The 19,684-nt window shown below is 46.0% G+C and overlaps 1 protein-coding gene across 5 annotated transcripts in view; it reads left to right on the top strand.

Moving 5' to 3' along the window:
- LOC146813264 (uncharacterized) overlaps positions 1 to 19,684 on the top strand; it is a 127,592-nt gene that overhangs the window by 75,622 nt on the left and 32,286 nt on the right. Inside the window, exon 3 of one of the 5 annotated variants that reach the window (XM_085620110.1) lies at positions 18,562 to 18,641. The exons of the other annotated variants lie outside the window; for them this stretch is intronic. The gene's annotated coding sequence lies outside the window, so the exon portion shown is untranslated. The remainder of the gene's footprint in view (positions 1 to 18,561; positions 18,642 to 19,684) is intronic. 5 annotated transcript variants of the gene reach the window in all.

Below are 19,684 nucleotides of genomic sequence, written 5' to 3' on the forward strand. Positions count from 1 at the left end.
GGCGCTGTTCGTGCGTGCATGATTCGCAAGTCGACATGAATGGGAAAACTAAGGTGTTTGGCAATCCTGAGGACAACCAGAAATTTTGCAGACAACAAGCTGGAGCAGGTGCTTTGAATGGTGGAACCTCCTCAGGTGGAGCACTACAGAGTGCCCAATCAGGAACAAGTGCAGATCTATTCACAGCTAACTAAAGGCCATCATTGGTGGAACTGGGGGCTGAGGCTGGAGAAGCAGATGGGGACACTGAACTGCACTGCAACAGTACATTGATAACCAAAGACATGGTGAAAATGTATAAGTAAGCTCAGTTGGGGACGCAGTTGGGCGAGACTTAAGAATAGTGCTGGTGCACGGGGAACCACGTGGCATTGCTGCCATGACATTGCTTTCACAATGGTACTGGAATGAGGATGTTCGCCACGTTGGCGCTGTAAGAATCAGCAGTTAATCCTAGGGAGAAAAGGGATTGCACCTAGCAGACAGCCACTAGGTGGGGTGGGGGAGGGGGTTGGGTACAGTAAAGATAAGAATGTCTAAAGTTATGGTTTTGTTTTATATGTTGCCAAATGCATGCACCATAAATGACTTGCAGATATATCATCATACACTAGTACACCAACAATGGCACACAGAGTAGACATCTGCAGTTGCATGAACATCATCCTATTGACATGGAGCATAAGGGGTCTTAATAATCAGAAAAAAGTGAAGACAGGTGCTTCAATATATGCAACAGCATAACGCTGATATTGTTTGCCTTCAAGAAACACATTTATCACCAACTAATCTGCCCAGTTTTGTGGGTGCTTGGGGACCCCATCAATTTTTCTCGAGTTATAGCTTGTACTCTCAAGGTGTAGCAGTATTGAGAAACAAAAACTACCCTTCACACATACTGCTAAAGACACTGACCAGGAGGTACACTTGAATTTGGTGGCAGAGAAACTTGTGGGAGATGAGGTCCTACTAGTTAATGTTCACATAGATGAGCCAACCTTTTATGAATGGCCGCAGTCACAGATAGACTCTCTGGAAGCTGACTACATCTTCCTGGGGGGAGACTTAAATATCCTGTTGAATTCCACACTTGACAGTACAGCTGCATCCCCAGTTAAAAAGCCCCGATCTCACATAATACTAAAAGAAATATGCCAAACCTGGGAGCTAACAGACGCATGGAAGCACCAAAATCCTCAGGGCACAGAGTATACCCACTATGCACAACAATATAACACCTGGATGAGACTAGACTTTTGGCTACTGTCCAGCTCAAAGAAACCATGGGTCCAATCAGCCACACATTTACCCCTCACCCTATCCGACCATTCCCCAGTGCTCCTAACAATACAACTCTCAGGTGAGGAAGGCTTTGAAGGGCCATGGCGATTCCCTTCCATGGCGCTGCAGAATGCAGTCTTCAAGGATGAATTGCTGCCAAATATAGTGGAATAGTTTCCTCAAAACACAGGGTCAGTGTTGGAAGGCGGACCCCGAGGAGTCGGCGAGACCACCAAGGGGAGCCCTCACTCTGCACGAAGTAGCCGAGCGCTGCCGAGAAGTCTCCTGAGAGATCCTTCCCCTATCACGTACTAGCACAGTAACACCACTACACAGGACTCAAGGAGGTTGTCTTACGACAAGCAATTCTTTATCAGCAATAAAAGGTTACGAGTTCAATATTTACACGAAGGGATCGAGGGATCCACCCACAGTCTCAATGTCTCTTTGGAAGGGTAGGGGTAGCGGGACAGTCTTTGGCAGGAATGCGGTACGAGGGTACCTGGGGCCCAGTTCTTATCCTCAAGCTGGAGGACCTCCGATCTCGGAGGGGTCGAGCCGCGACGGCGTCAGCAGGGCTCTGGCGTATAGTTCGTGGAGAGCCGCGATCCAATCAGCAGGGCTCTCAAGATGGTTTCTGCTCAGCTCGAGCCGCGACGTCGTCAGCAGGACTCCGAGGAAGGTTTCAGCAAGGTTGGGCCGCGACAGCGTCAGCAGGGCTCCGATGTTCCAGGTGGTTCAGATTGTTCACAAGAGGGAGCCGCGACGCAGTCAGCAGGGCTCGTGATGGTTCCGACAAGAGTTCTTCTCCGTAGGGTCAGCCGCGATTCAATCAGCAGGGCTCTCGACTCCGGGATACAACTGCCGATCTGTGGTGGGGTCGCCCCAGATATAGGTCTGGAGCCCTTTGATGTCCGGACCTATGCGCCCGAGGGGGCGGAGTGGCCGGGTGGAGGTGGCCAGACGCCCAGCAGGAGAGGCGCCAGGCCCACGGGAGTTGCAGGACGATCACACCTCGAGAGGGGAGGACAGTTGGGGGTCCCATCGATACTGTCCTACGCCGGGGGCGATGAATGGTTCCTGCGGCACCCCCTGGCCAGTTCGTGGTGCCCCGATGTCGGGGCTTCGCTGGGGTCGCGGCCGGGTTGAGCGGGGTCGCGCTGGCTGGTGCACGGTGTGACGTGGATGCCAACAAGATGGCGGAGCCCCGAGGAGTATGCGACCACGTGCAGCTCCGGGTGAAGGGCCTTGGTGCAGTTCAGACGGGTGGCCCGTGAAGGCCGGGGCGGGGAACGGGCACAATCCAGGGGGTTAAGGACCACGCCACGAGGCCGGGTCCAACAGTCAGTTTCAACACAGGGAGTCTTATGGGAGGCCTTTAATGCGTGTATCAAATCGGTATGCATTTCCATGCACACAGGGGTCCTGAGAGACCTGAGACGCAACCTTACTAAATTAGAGGATGAGCTCACAAAACTAGATAGGTTGCTCTATCATTTTCCCGCTCACGAATGCTTTTTTAAAACAGATTTGTACATTATTAATAAAACTGGTATGGGGGAACAACCGAGAGTAGGCTGGAACATGCTAACCCTACCCTATGACAGGGGAGTATTCGGGGTGCCAGACGTACCATTATATTACCTAGTGGTGCAGTGTGGCTACACCTGGCACTGGAACCACCCTGACGCACGAGTGCCTTATACTAAGCCAGAGAGAGATCTAGCTGACCCCACCCCATTGAATGCACTTTTGCAATTTGGGATATGATGAGACCCCCATGTCATCCAAACACTGGCCGCCACCTGCTGGGCATGGTAAAAATTACTCAGGAAAACAGAAGGGGCGACACTATACTCCCCAGCACTACCAATATCTGCCAACCCATGACAAAACACACTCTGCGCCGCTTGCATATAAGTGATATAGGAGATCTGTTCCCAAATGGGCATGCGTTTTCCCATACAGAAGACTCCTGCTTTTCGACAGCCATGTTTATTGATCTCTTTGTTCTGACTCATATACAGAGTGCACTAAGAAACGTAATACCCACTTATCCCATCGAGCCTTAGGAGTTCACACCACTTACACTAGTAGTCACAGACCGCAGTGGAGAGCACATCACACCCCGATTATACAAAGCATGCCTGGCGCTTATGCAACAACACAACACTAAAGTAAGGGACGTTTGGACAGCTGATCTGGGGCAACCTATTACAGATAAGATGTGGAAAAGATGTTGCACACAAACCAACCTTAGACACACATTGCTTTATTTTAGGATCTTAAGACGGGCCTATGTAACGTCGCAGCAGATGGTTCGGATAAAAAATTTCCAGGTTTGCACAATGTCCCAAATGTGGCCCCCTTTGTACACATGACATGGACATGTAATATAATAGCTTCCTATTAGCAAGACATATTTAGTGAAGTGCAACAGATGACCGGATTACAACTGAACCTCTCCCCACTGCTACCACTACTGGGCTACATAGATGAACTCCCTAAGAGAAGTCGCAGATTTGTAGTAATGGCAATGCACCTTGCAAAATGCAACATAGTTATACGTTGGAGCAGCAGACAGGGACCCATGGTTAAAGGCTGGATCAAGAGTATGACATACCGTGACACCACAAGTCAACTGTACACAGAGCTCCAGCCCCAGACATCTCGCCCAAAGGACATATGGCAACCGCTGAGGGAATATCTAAGGCAACAGGGAGAACATGACAAACAACCCAGTCGGGGGGGGGGTGATCAACAGAGCACGATACATTAGTGCTTTTACATGAGGTATACAGGAAACATAAGTGTGCTACATGACGCAGTCAGTGTTGGGTATTGACACATACAGCAGAGGGCGGGAAACGTAACGAGGATGACAAAATGTAACATGCATAAGTTGTACAGCGTAAATGTACAGAGATGTTTGCTAAATTATCCAAATAGTAGACAGTTGCGGGAGTGATGGGTTGCATCTAATTGTATCTTAAATTTTTTTGAAAAATGACAAATAAAGTTACAAAAAAAGTATCAATCTAAAACTTGTCCATTGCCTGCCATTGCCTACCAGAATGCTGTGTTATACTATTATGCCAACTTAGCATTTAAAACACCATGCCAAGGCTTAAACTCACCTTATACTACATATGCGAAAGAGGTGTGGCGCAGTGGCAAGGGTGCCTCCCTCCAAAGCACAGGGTTCACGGTTCGATCCCGGGTGCCAGGGGCAGGTTAGCCCAGCACCATGTGTCTCCTCTGGGCAATAGCTCACCTAATCTTCCCAATGGCCTCCAGCGCCTTAAAACCCTCGAGTGATTGTGCGCTTAACAAATACTGGATTTCATATAAGTCACCCTACAGTAGGCCCTAGGTAGCCCATAGGTGAGGGTGCTGTGTCATTAAAAAGTGGGACATATGTTTTTAAGTTTTACACGTCCTTGTAGTGCAAAACCACCAAATTCATTATTCACTACTGTGAGGCCTACCCATCGCATAGAACAAGGTGTTAAATGTTACTGTGCAAGAGACATCCTCTCTTGGAAAAGGCAAGATAAAGGACCTGAACACTCAAAATTTCCTACACCATCAGAGGGGTGGCAGAATTATTCTTCAAAGGAAGGGGCAACAATTGATGATGTACTAAAGTACAATAGATCAGACCCACATTGGAAGGAGTGGCTGGTTTGGCTCTTAGACACAAACACATGCCATAAACGGTTCCTGCACATCACCAAGGGAATCAGTATGCATAGGCCATACCCACGATATATACAGAGAAAACATCCAGGGGTAGTGACATCATATAATGTTGGGAAGTTGTGCCTAGAATGGCTAGAAACCTCAACACTTGCAGAAGTTAAATAACACTTATATTTGCTCGCACAAGCCATGGATCTTAGGGACTTTTTACTAGGACCTAGGAAATAATGTCAAAAACGTTTCATATATGCATGCATTTATGCTGCCTATAATGAAATCCTGAAGATTTCCCAACAGGAAGCAGCAGAGAAAATACGGGAAATAGACCGTATAAACTTAGACAAAAGCTTTAGCTGTGGTGGATAATGGGTTAACAGCTTTGACCTCCAGAGTATATTCATTGGGCAACACTGTATCTTCTGCTATTGACATACTGGAACAGGATTTAGCGATATTCCAACACGGCCAATCACAGTCACGTTCTATTGAGCTGGACGCTACAATCTTTGTGTGCAGGCTTTGTGCCTTGGCGTTTTATAAACAGTACGTCTCTGTTTTCAGAATACAATCTAACTGATACACAGATAGAAATGGCACAAAGGGGAGGTAAATATACAATGCTGCAAATTAAAAATCTGGACAGGTTTTTGTTCACAGTGGCTGAATTACCATCCACAGAGTTGCTAATCCACTGCCAAATCACTCTCCAGGTCACTACCTTTCAGTTTCACTATTGCCTTGAACAAAGGCAGGCATGCAAATTTGAAAAATTGGGTAAAGAATACTGGCATTTACCATATAGATTTCGATGCCGGAGTGGGGATCAAGAAGTGTTTGTTAGTGGTACTAACTGCCAGAGCACTTTAAGCGGTTCTCTCATGTGCCAAGATTTCATTTTGCACGGGCCTATAGTGGTTCAGTTTTGAATCTGTCTTGCCGCATGAAAGGAACTCCAGCTGCCGTACTTGATGCTGAGCGATCAAGGTTGTTGTGAGATTCTCCCGGGTATTGCCTATCTGGTCACCATGAACACCAGGGTTACTTGCTGTATGCAAGTATTGTTTTCTCCAACAAATACAGTCAGGGAGGTGACAGTATGGCCTTCACTGAATGTTTCTTTTATACAGTTTTATGCTTTGAGCGGAATGAAAGCCATGCTTTTACAGCAAACCGTGCCAGTGACCTTTGCATGAGAAACCTTGGAACTTCAAGTTGCAAGGACCTCGACAGAGATACAGGAGCTAATCCATACAAACTGCCCCCGACATTTCGTAGAAATGGTGGCTCGTATCGTAAATATGTCAGATACGAGCACTTTTGTACACCTATTTAAAACCATAGGGTCAGGATTCCTTAACACCTTCCAGACCATCCTCAGAGTTATTCCTAGATTTATACACTTCGTATTTGGAAGCATCTACCGCTGATCCTGCTAGCTATTGCTGGAATCCTGATTGTCTTTTACCTGCTTCGCAATGGACGGTCCATCCTCCAGCGAGATTGCAAAAGCTCTCCTGGAAAGATATTACCGTGAGCGCATTATACAACATCTGGGTGTGCCTCGCCTTCGAGAACTAAGTACTTCTTGGTTCCTGTCATTCAGACCAGTCTTCGAAGAATGCATTGTACCTGTTTTCCGATGCCTGTTTTTGGGAGAAGAATGCGAGTTAGACATCTGTCTGACAACTCTAACGGAGTTGCCAGCGGACTTAGACTCCAGGCTGTAACCACTGCGGTCCAATGCTCGACTCTGTCCTCAGCGTATTCCCATCTTAACGCATGCATTCCTCGAGGATCCGCAGGTGGCCTTGACCGAGTTGGATTTCAGCTCCACCCTTGGCAGTGAGGTATCGAATACAGCAACGGCTTCCTCACCAACAACTGTTGGCAGCACTGATGAGTTTCATCTATGCACTCTTGATGTGCTGTGCAAGGTACTGCAATGTTTGTCCCCTACGACATCATGTTATGTCTCCCAACCAGGACATATAATCTGAATCTGGCTCACCGTGTGCTGGGAACAAATTCATTTTTTTTTATTTCCTTCCCCTTCTTTTTACTCTAAAGAACTTTTCAAATTTACACTTTCTATACTAAAGCATGGCCTTCTAAGTACGCTTGCAGTAGTTCAACTTGTGTGATCGAATTCATTTAGAACTGTGATTTGCAGAACTTTACTACAAATGTCATACTTTCACAAAGAACATTTTTCCTTGTTTTTTAAACAGTTTTTAAATGTAATTTTAACGTTTTAGAAACATTTTAAATGACATCTTGACAATGTTTATGCACTGACACCGTTATAAATGTGTATCCTGAATGTGTACTATTATTGTTAAGTATAAGGTGGAGTGGGTGTTTAACCCCTTCAGTGCCACGCCCTTTCCCCCTCCTGTGCCGGGCGTTTCATTAGTGGGTGGGGTTCATGACGAGATAGTCTCGTCATGGGCACAGCGCGACCGTGCTCCATGACGAGACTATCTCGTCATGGGCACAGAAGAGGTTAATTTCATATCAGTACCCTGACATTGGTTTAGAGAACATCGTACTCTTTCCCTACATCATCACTATCCCCTTCATTTCATATGAACGAGCCGTATAAGGACATAACACCAAATAAGGACTGCCGTGTATGGACATAACACCTTATAAGGACTGTAGCCTTTTATGGACTAAACCTTTCACCTAGTTCCATGCAGAGGGTGGGTTTTTCCCAATCAATATTGCTAAGACGTCATCCTTAGCACATATGAATAATTTATGAGTACACTCTCCGGGAGGTACACTTCGCCTCTCCCATCGACGCACAAGGTTTAATCCCCCACGTCATCCTCATACTGAACAATGGGGAACATTTGCACATAGACTGTCTAAATACAGCACCTCTTGCTATCAGAAAGCAGGAGGGAACCAAGACTTCAAGGCTGACACACTGACAAAAGACGCTGCAGCTCCGGCATGCCAACGCTCCAGCTGACAGTGGTCTGACGATCCCTTGCAGGGTGTCCTGCTCAAGTCCAGGACAAAGTCCCACACTCTCACTATTCAGGTATGGGGGTTTGACTAAATTCTAATCGGATTCTTGTTCTTTTTGCATTTGTCACCCCGAGTGGGACGGGTATGCTCAGACATGAGTCCCATGCTCTCCATGCCACTGGAATCAAGCTATCCTGGCTGAAGAGGGGTGAAACCCGGAAACCGGTCCTAGGATGCTTGTTTCCAGTCTAGGGAGGACCTGGCCCGGCAGTTTGGGCTGGACTGTTCCCATTAGGGACAGGGTCAAGACTGATTTGCATATGGCTGGGCCCAAACTGGAATGGCTTGGTGAGCAAAAAAACTATGGATTTAGGCCCAGATCTCTGTACTGGGGTGAATGTATGACATTGTTCTGCATTCTGTCCATCACTGATTGTTTTTACGGTGAATAGGACCAGCTGGTTGTAGCTGGTGTGCCACTTGGATGTGCATGATGAGTAATTTAACTGCACTGGGAGTAAAAACATAAGCATGCTATTGGTCTCAAGTGTTTATGTTTCAAATATAATCATGACAGTCTCACTGAGGGAATCACTTCAAAATGGATATAGGTAGAGACAGAGATTGGGCATAGGACAAGATAATGACCAATAATCCAAATAGACGCGGTTATAAGTATCAAGAGGTGCATACTAGGGGAGGTGCCGTATCAGTAAAAATATCCGATAACAGACAGAGAGGAAAGATTATGAGTGCCTGCGTCATTCTTGATGATACATGAGGGGCATGTGAGTGCTATAATTTATTAAAATCTCGGAGGGGCCGGATTTAGTGCAGATATGATGTAGGTCTACCTAAGGGAACAGGCCTGCGTGGAATTCTGATTTACGCGATGTGCAAGTCGACGTGCCAGCTGATGTGGGATGACAGGAGTAAGTAATAGAGGGGCATATCAGCAACAACTGGCGATAATTATCGCTAAGCGCACTTAGCGCTAGGATAATTATCGCCGGCTAGCGTGGATTTTTATCGCTGAGATTGTGTGCTATTATCAACGCTTATCTCAAAAGCGATAAAAATCCTAGCGCTAACTGCCTAACGTGAGATTATCGCGATATTCTCACATAGTGTGGCGTTAGCTTGCTGATAGGAACTCAAAAATGTAGCCATGATATCCACCTTCCATAGGATATCATGGCTAAGTCAGTCCTGAAGCAGGCGTGTGGAAAGTAGCGATAACAGGGGTTATCGCTACTTTTCCTGCCGCTATGCTTCATAGCGTGGGGCTTGATGATAGGAGAAATGTCGCTTAGCGACATTTCTCCTGTCATGTCAGGTCAGTAACGCCCTCTTTGCATCTCATTAGAGATGCAAAGCTGGGCATTAGGAATCCCCACACTAATGCAAGGTTTCACGCGTTATCGTGGCCTTGATGATTAGGCGATAAAATTATCGCCGCTTTTCGGCCGAAAACTTCCGCAAAAGCGGCGATCATTTTTTATCGCCAGCTTGATGATATGCCCCAGAGATAGTAGCAAGACAAGAGATACACCTACGTCTTGATTCATCATCATGCGGGTGAGCTCTTTAGTGTTTGGTGTGTCATAGAACATAAGTACTGGGGCGGAAGACACCTCTTTCACTTCCGTTTGTGCGTAGGTCTCCACACTGTCCCGGAAGAAATGAAATGAGAATGCATACTCGCTGTAAGGTAGGTGTATAATGACACCCGCGGGATTCGTTGGGGGACTAGGATATGTGAGGGGATTCAGGGGTTTGAATATGGGGCAGGACAACGACGTAGATTACGGAATAAATACAGTAATATAGTGATAATTAGTGAATAATACTCTGAACACTATTTGGGTGGAGTTTCCATAACACTGTCTGCACTATTTCAACAGCGGCATTGTTTGGGGGCCTGACTAAGTAATGATTAACAATGATGGCTCTGCATCAAAGGGAACAGTGATATTGTGATAACACAACAATGTCCGTGCTAGAGATATAGGAACATTTGTGTGAGATTATGACATAGCAAAATGTAGGTGGTGGTGCTACATTAGATCTACAACAATATATTTTTATATGCTTTTATTTAGAATTTTGGGGGCATGACTGAGCCATAAGTAAGGATTATGGCTTTGCATTAACAGGGAACAGTGACATTGTGATATAACTGCGATGTCTGCACAATTTGTACAGTTACATTTGTTTGAGGTTATAACTAAGCAAAAAATAAGGCTGTGGCTCTACATTAACAGGAAGATAGCTACATTGTAAGCAACAGGCCAATATTAAGGCGGATTCGCTAATACTTGACCAGCCAGGTGGAAAGTAGGACTGGCGGAGAGGTAAGAGGAGCGTGATACCATTGAGGGTTTCAGGGCAGTACTGTTGGGTATCTCAACATTAGATAGGACTTGGAAAGCACATTACAGTGCATTTGGTGATGTCTGTTGCATGTGCTTTTCCATACATCTTAGGAGATAAGAACCAAAAAACTCGACAAGCCAGACAGGCATGTTAGAAGATCTGACAACAAAGGGAGGGGTCACATGGTCGTGGCTGGCCACAGTGGAGCACACCATAATAGCATGATGAAAAATATTCAGATCACAGGCAACACACTAATAGGTATTGACCATCACGGGCACCATACGTTCAATAAATCGTAGCACATAATAGGGCAAGCGCCACAAGAGTCCACATAGTGCATGGGTTTCCACAGCACCCAGGAATTACTATCTGCTCCACAAGTAGGATGTATCCTCCAAATTGGGGATAATAGAGTCGTGAAAAGTGTCTTCACCATGTTTTTAATCTTATGAGTACAATTTGTTGGTAATTTGGCATTATTATGGTTTTGTAGCCCTAAAGAAGACATGGGGTAACCTCCATATGACGAAACGTGTTGACTGGGCATAAATAATTAAAAGACAAAGAAAGAGAAACCTTAATCTACTTTTCGTTCTGTTTGTGCAATTACTGATTTATGAATGTAATGTAAATTGATGTGTGTGCATAGGATTGTGAGTTAGTTGGACAATGACCCTAGAGATGAGTTTTGGAGGGTTCAGGGTGATTTCCCTCCCCAAGATCACCGCGAGCGAGCAGACTTGGATGCTAAATAGCAAGTCGTGAATTTGTAAGTGCCAAGGGGACCCTAGTTCTAATTCACCCAGCACGACACTAAAATGTGGGTTGTCTTACTACCCTGTCTTCTTTTTGCCTATAGAGAGGCTCCTCAGAAGGGGGTTGGCTACAGCCCATTTGAGCTTCTGTGTGGACATCCAGTTAGGGGTCCCATGTGTCTAGTAAAGCTTTCTTGGGCCTAACTGGGTACTCCAGAAGATCTGTAAAGCAATATGGGTCCATTGTGAGTGACTCCCCTGAATAATCTGACATCAAAAAGAATGCCCAAGAAAGTTCAGTGGACAGTTAGCTGTCAAAAGGCATTTGATGACCTAAAGGAGGTTATGTGCACTGCTCCCATACTGCAAAGTCCTGACTACTCCAAAACATTCATTGTCTAGACAGATGCATCTGAGATAGGGGTAGGGGCTGTGCTATCACAACTTAATGCAGTGGGCCAGGATCAACCAGTAGCTTTTATCATCAGAAGGTTGAACCCCAGGGAGAAAAGTTGGTCAGCCATTGAGAGGGAAGCCTTTGCTGTGGTCTGGGCCTTGAAGAAGCTGTTTGGCACTCACTTCATTGTTCAGACAGACCACAAGCTCCCCTTATGGCTTAAACAGATGATTGGTGAAAACCCCAAACTTTTGAGGTGGTCCATTTCCCTACAGGGAACTATACAGTGGAACATAGACCTGGGAGTAACCATGCAGATGGACTCTCCCATTGATAGACTCCACTGGGCAAGGTTGGTTTCATATCCTTATGTTTGGGGGTTGTGTAGGAAAATAGGAACTGCTTTTATGGTTACCCCCACATTTTGCCTGCTGCTCTGCTGTTTCTGACTAGTCTGACTGGGATCCTGCTAATCAGGACCCCAGTCTCTCTGCTTCCGCCCCTACATTGATATGGGAAGTATTTAGCTACATCCCAGATTGGATACTGAGGTATCCTTATAAGTCCCTAGTATATGGTACTAAGGTACCCAGGGCATAGATACCCCAGGGATCCCCCATATGCTGAAGTATGCATTATGCCACCCATGGGGTACCACTCAAACTGTAACTTCAGGCCTGCCATTGTGGCCTGTACAAGCTGGTGCTAGCACCACTTACGAAAGATATAGGTTTCCCTATATCTAAGGTCACTGCACTGAGAACCAATAAGTCACCCCTAAATCAGGCCTTTCCAATTCTGAAGTCAGGGTGCTCATTTCTAAGTGTGAGGGTGCCCTTGCATGAGCAGGATACCCCTATAGTCTATGGAGTCCAATCTCCCGGGTTGTAAGTAAACCATCCATATAACATATAGAGGGGCACAACATCATTGCGCAATGACTAACTTGAAACTGGCGGTAACTAACCCTATCGTGTTTGGTATCAAACATGGGGAGAGGAGTTGGCCTAACGGCTAGGGCACTCGACCTCGGACCTGGGGAACTGGGTTCGAGTCTCGGTAATGACGCAAAAAATGAATGTGTGTCCTCATGTAACGTAACTGGTGCATTGTAAAGCGCTCTCATACCTGATTGGATTCGTGTCAAGTTTGCGCTATATAAAAAAAAAAGAATCATACCCCACACCATAAACGGTGTGGGAGGTATGATTCCAGGCACTGTAAAGGCCCTCCGTTAGGTCCTCAGTGCTCCCTGTACCATTTTTGTAGACCCAGACAGCACAACATGGCTGCTGCCCACCAGAGACATGATTCTGCCTTCCTTCTACCAAGCCATGCCCGAGAAGGGGAAGGCAGAACAATAGGTATCCTGTCACAGTGAGGTGTGGTCACCTCCCCGACAGGGTTTAGTGTATTGGGGCCCGGTGGTAAGGCTTGCCAGCACCACTCAGTCTGCTTGAGGGACACATTTGGTGCCCTCCTTGCATAGTACATTTCAAGCCAAAGGACATGGGAGTATCCTCCCCACTGTCCAAACCCTTCCCCAGGGAGGGAACCATGAATCTTTCCAACCCTTTCCTTAGGGTACTTAAGGGCTTACCTTAGGGTGGGTATCTAGATTCGCCATGGGACTCGATAAATTTCTAATACCACTTCAACTTTGACCATCTGGGCACTCTGGACTACGCTCTGGGCATCAAGGCTGCAACCGCGAAGACTCCTGTTGGTCCTGATCTCTTTGCCCTGCTCATCTGCTTGCTGCAATGTCTGTGCCTGTGCTCCATACAGGAAACCTTCCTACGCCTGTGGGCATCTAAGACACATGAAGGAATCTCCCTTGAAGTAAAGGAGTCTCTTCCCTGCATCTACAGGCACCACAACTAAGCTGACCAGTTTGCTAATCTTGGGTTCCCACAGACTCTGAAAGGCTCCATAAGACAGTTGGTAGTCCTTCATATCCCTCAAGGACTGCCCTGTCCTCTCACCAAGTTTGAGGCCAGTATCCATTGTCGGAGCCATCGACTTGCTGTTGCAAAGGCTTGTTAGCTTCCTTCCATCAAGATCTTATGGCTCCTAATAGCCACAACCTCAAGTATCTCCAGTAACCAGAATCTTTGACCACACTGCATTGCTTGCACCATGGGTCTGCTTCTTTTGTAAGTCCTCTTGCAACTCCTGGTCCTGACATTGCACCTTCTTCATCTTCCACATTGGTTGCAGTTACCAAGGCTTGATGGTGCTCCTGCCAGACACCGACCCCTCAACTCTCGACATCCGATGTGGGACAGCTCGTGTATGGTCCCTGGTTTTCCACAGCATCGCCTGGTCCACACAGCTGCAGATCCATGGTCAGTGTCAGCTCTCCTGCAACACCCGATATTGGTGGGCATTCGTCTTCCTTCCTTCCTGGTCACTCCTGAGTGGCATAGACTCTGACCCCTCTTTTTGCAGGTTCTTCATATCTTGAATACACCTTTGGGTTCCACCAGACACTTTCACCTTCTCCAGCAGCAGCATTTTTCTGAAGTCTTCCTTTGAGTTTAATGACGGTTTCTGATGTCACTTCACTCTTATGCACCCGGCTTCCCTGGTGCAGTTTACCTGGTTCTAAGGGTATCCACAGGTGGAGTGGCTCTCCAACCTCTTGTCTTCTATGGGTTTCTTCAGGGTCCACTGGGAAGGGTCCTCTTTCTTTAAAATTGAAACCGTAACTTACACATTGATTTGTACAGAGAACGTGGTTGTGTTTCTACACTGCACACAACCTCCGTGGCATGGGGCTCCTAGATACTCACCTTGGATGGTTTCTTGGGTCCCCTGCACTTCTACCTCCTCTGAGTATATCCTTGACTCGAGTCGTGGTTCGCATACCACTATAGTGTCCAACCCTCCCCGATTGGAAAGTGCTGTGTGGAAAGGGAAAAATAAAAGAACATGACATTGTCGGGACCCTGCGTAATTCAGCCTCAATGAGGCTTGCACAGGGCAACCTTGACTAGGAAAGTGAGTCCCTCTCACTTAGGCTGAGCAATGCCATTGATTAAGTCGCTCCCGCACATAGGGAAAGAGTGAGGAATATAGGTAAAGGGGCCCCCTAGTTTAATGAGGCTGATGGAAATTTACCGCACCCCCGTTGTACACAGCCCCTCGGCGGTGGACCACATACCACTTGCATATGACAAACCCCTCACCGTCTTCCCAAAGCTAAATCACGATTCTCTGAATCAGTTAATGGGCCGGGTCAAATCAGGGTCACCAGTGGATCCCTGTCCCCACAGGGTGTTTCGGATGGCACTCCCGGGGGTAGAGAGCAAGTTTCTTACGCTGCTAAATCGGTCACTTGAAACTGGCCAGGTCCCGACCAACTTTAAGGAGGCGAGAGTCATTCCCCTGCTGAAAAAACCTGGGACTGATTCAAAGAACCTTAAAAACTTTAGGCCCAGCTCGCTATTCTGGCAAAGGTGCTGGAACAGCATGTGCTTCAAACCCTATCACACCACATCGAGGTAAATCAGCTACTCCAAGTAAAACAGGCAGGTTTTAGGGCCCATCTTAGTACAGAATTGGTAATGCTGGCAGTGACAGATGAATTTAGGACCATGGCCGACAACAGGAAGCCTTGCGCCCTGGTCCTATTGGACCTGTCTGCGGCATTCGACGCGGTCAATCATAGCCAACTCTTGTCATGAATCTCGGAGCTGGGCATCCAGGGGACGGCTTTCCAGTGGCCCTCGTCTTTCCTGTCAGACTAATCCCAACAGGTCCAACTAGCTGATCAGATGTCCAACACCGGCGAGCTCTCATGTGGGGTCCCCCAGGGCTCGGCGTTGTCCCCCCTCCTCTTCAATGCCTATCTTCAGCCTCTGGTAGCTGCACTGAGCCTCATGGAGTGCCAAGATTTTAATTATGCAGATGACACCCAAATTATCATCCAGATTGACAACTTCCCCGCAGCCCATGGACGGGTGCAGAATATCCTGAAGTACATGGTCAACTGGATGACTGCCAACTCCCTTAAAATTAACCCTGATAAACCTGAGGTCCTGACAATCACCACGGACACCAATCCTTGGTGCGACCTCTTTTGGTCACAAGAGCTCGGCACTATCCCCAAACCAGCCCAAGTGGTAAAGAGCCTTGGCATAAAAATTGATGCCAAGCTCTCCATGGCTCACCAAGCATCTTCCGTGGTGGGAACATGTTTGGGCCTGTTAAGACAGCTACGATGACTCGCCCCCCTCCTTTCTTTTACGGCACTCCGGATGGTAGTGTCAGCAATGATTGTGTCACGCCTGGTAAATTGGCCTCCCGGAGAAAAGCTGCAAACCAAACTCCAGGTAGTCATGAATGATGCTGCCAGACTGATTTTCAGACTCCCAAGGTGGGCACACGCCACCCCCTACTGCAGTAGTTGCACTGGCTCCTGATTCGTCAAAGAACCATGTTCAAAGGGCTTTGCATGGCCCATAAAGCTATCCACGGCCAGGCCCCAGCTTTCATCAGGGACCGACTGGTAAGCTATGTGCTAGGACAGTCCCTCCGCTCCTTGGATGCTGGCCTGCTGGCCTGCCCCTTTTTATACCTCTTCTAAAGGGGGCAGGGCCTGTTCCTCGTTGATCCCCCAACTCTGGAACAAGCTACCCGCTAGCCTTCGTAAATAATCTGTCATCCTCCCCTTCAGGAAGAAACTAAAAACACTACTTTTTGTTGAAGCCTGGGGCACCACCTAAGCCAAGTTTTCAAGGCACACTCCTGTAAATGTGCCCAGGATTGGCTCTCTCTTGCAGCACTTTGAGACCCGTCGGTAATAATGTGCTTTAGAAATCCCATTTAACAATAACAATTCTAGTTTATGATTTGGTCTCCCCCTCGGGACCACTGTGTATTCTGTGCTACTTACGTATTTCTATTGCAAAGTATTGTGTGCATTGTGTATATCTCCGGGTAAGCGATATCTGTATGTGTTAGTGAGTGTCTTATAATAAATACATATGTTTATAAATACATTGTCTTGTTCTTTTTCATTTTTAAACGCTTGCATGAATGCAACTATGCCCAAATAAGGTTTGGGAAGGATGGTAATCTTACCGCCCCTATACCAATTAATCGTGGTGTCCGACAGGGTTGTGTGCTGGCGCCAACCTTATTTAGCCTTTACATCAATGGCCTGATTGATGCCCTGTCATCAGCAAAAGACCTGGATGCCCCCAAGCTAGCTTCTCGTAGAATCTCGGCTATGATGTTTGCCGACGACACCCTTTTGGTTGCCAAATCACCTATGGGGATACAAAGGGTTCTGGACAAATTTGAGGAGTTTTGCAGGGATAGAGGTTTAGAAATAAACCTTCAAAAAACTAAATTTATGGCATTCAATTGTCCAAAAAGCTCATGCCCTAACCCATTTTTAAATGGTAAACCTCTTGAAAGAGTGTCATCTTTTGTGTATTTGGGTTTCACAATTACCGAGTCTATGGAATGGGGGGCACATATTACAAAATCTACGCTAAGACTAGCACAATCTTCAGGAGGCATCATGAAGGTTCTTAACAAGTCTAGTAAAAGCATTGTTAGTCCAGCAATTGAAATTTATAGGGCTCAAGCAAGAGGTGGGGCTTTATACGGCGCAGAGTTATGGGGCCACCAAAATTTGACCAAACTATCGCAGGTGGAGAATCAATATTTAAGACAGTTATTTAGACTACCTCATAGTACCCCTCTGGTCCCGCTACATTTGGATACAGGTATAACACCAACAGCTGAAGTAGCGGGCCTCAAGCCCATAATGTATTGGCGTCGTCTCTGGACCTCCCCTGAGCTTATAGCATATAGGGAGGAGCTCTCAGAGGTATTGAGGACGCGGGGCGCTGTAAAAATTCCGTGGTTTGACCATATAAAACTTCTTTTATCTAGCATGGGCCTAGGAGATTGTTGGCTTGACCCTGAGTCAGCTTGTCCGCTAATATCTAAGGGTCATATGAAGGCATGCTATAGAGACTACTGTCTAACCCAACTTAATACTTCTTCTGGGATTTGGAAATGCACTACTGCTTTCTTAGAAATAAAAGATTTTTCTTGTTTTGAACCGGCAATAGATCTCATCACTCCACCAGCGGCTAGGAAGCTCTATCTACAATTTAGATATGGGGTACTTCCACTTCGCTGTTTTACATCTAAGTGGAGGAATCAAAATATGACCCAATGCCCGGTTTGTGACCACTCCGAGGAAACAGAGCCTCATGTCTTCTTCTGTTGCTCTGGCTACCAGAAGGCAAGGAGTCGCTGCTTGGCTCAAATCTGCAGGAATCTTGGCAGCAGGTCCTGCTTCGAAGCTTTTAGGATACTGAAATCCGACTCGGGAATTCCAATTGTATACTCGGTGGCTGGTTTTTTGTTTTCTATGTGGTGCACTAGAAGGGCCCATTTGAGATCTCATAATGATGAATTGATTGCCTGGTAGCAAATGTGTAAATATATTTCCCGTTATTTGTTCATGTATAGTTTTATATATAGGAACTTATGTTTCCTTTTTTTATCGAGGCCCTGTTTTTAGTTAATTTAAGTATTTATTGCACCATGCACTTTCTATTCCAACTTTGCTATCTTTTGTCCAAATCATACATCCCAAAACTTAATGTATTTTTAATCTGAAATTGTATGTACAATTACTATTGCTTTTTATGTATTTGTTTGCTCTATGATGTACTTTGTCCGAAATAAAGTTTTCGTGAACTTGAACTTTTTCATTTAATCTATTCCTAAAAGATTGTATTCCGGTAAAAACTAGCTGCTTTACACCCCTTCTGGACTAAGCCTGAAGGCTGCTCTCCCCAGCTACCACTTAGAGAGCTTTCTAAGGTTGTCTATGACAATTAAAATCACCATAAGGGTTGTCTGGATCAGTGAAAGGTGTCCACTTACATAAAGGCACATCATATACTGAGCCAGCCTCTCACAACCATATTAAGTGACTGAGAATATGCCATTACATGTATATGGATGTGAATGGTACTATGCACATCTTTTGTCCTATAGAGAGTTGGTAATGGAGGAGCCAATTATTTTTCCATGCAGATATGATGACTTGTCATGCAACAGTGAGGTGCTGAATGCTGTTGGTAACTGTAATTCAAGAGAGGCATCTTCGCACAGAGGTAAGTACATGTGCATACTTTAAAACACATTGCTATCAGCGGCTGTGCATACACTATGTATGGATGTTGCCTTTGGTAGGTGTTTGATTCACAGGTAAGTATATCTCCACAATGATATGGACACTAGTTATCTAAGACACAGTTCTGAATAGAGCGGATACTCAATTGTATGCTCTTCTGTGGACATTCATCAATATGAGGAGAAGTATGTGCAGGGAGAAAGGTTTTTACCCACAGCCTACTTTGCACATGTTATTCTGGGGAGATGTCTCACTTGAGAGGACAGTGTGTTTTCATATCAAAGTCTCTAAAGATGTTTTGTAAGTCATACTTTTGAGTATAGAATGGTAACTTCACTCAATACTTGACTTGTGCTACTGTTATACTGGGAAGAGATGTGACCATAGAGGTAAGCCACTTTTTACACCTTAATTTGCATAAGCATTATCAAAGAGACACATCACAGGACAGAGGCAAGTCTCTCGACACACAATACTAACCAGAGTTATCATGCAAGAGAATTGTGTCAGGAAACACAGCTGTTTCTTCCCACAGTATAATATGCATACCTGTCAGCATGAGAAGAGGTATGAGTTGAGAGATTCATTTTTCTCAAACCCTACTAGAGACACTTCTTACTCTGGTAAGATGTATTAGCAGAGAGATGAGTTCCTTCTGAGACATCACTACACAATGCTGTTGATCTAAGGAGAGGTGTGAGGTCAGATGCCACTGGTTCACTGCACTGTAATGTACATCCAAGTAGTCCTGAAGATAGGTGTAGTGCATAAGACAAGGATTCCCTATATACTACTGTATATATATCTATGATGCTGGGGAGAGCTGTGAGTGGACAGGTACATCCTTTACCACACACTAATAAATATGGCTATTGCCCTGGGAGAGGTGTCAGTGGGGAGGCTAGTACTTGATATACTTGGTATGGAATAGTGAGGTCTTACTCGTGAGGTGAGTTCCATCCCCACCCTACTATTCATTTTACTGAGTCTGGGAAAGGTGTGAATGGAGAGGCACTGTCTGTT

The sequence above is a fragment of the Triturus cristatus genome, chromosome 7 (genome assembly GCF_964204655.1).
Source record: "Triturus cristatus chromosome 7, aTriCri1.1, whole genome shotgun sequence".
NCBI lineage: Eukaryota > Metazoa > Chordata > Amphibia > Caudata > Salamandridae > Triturus > Triturus cristatus.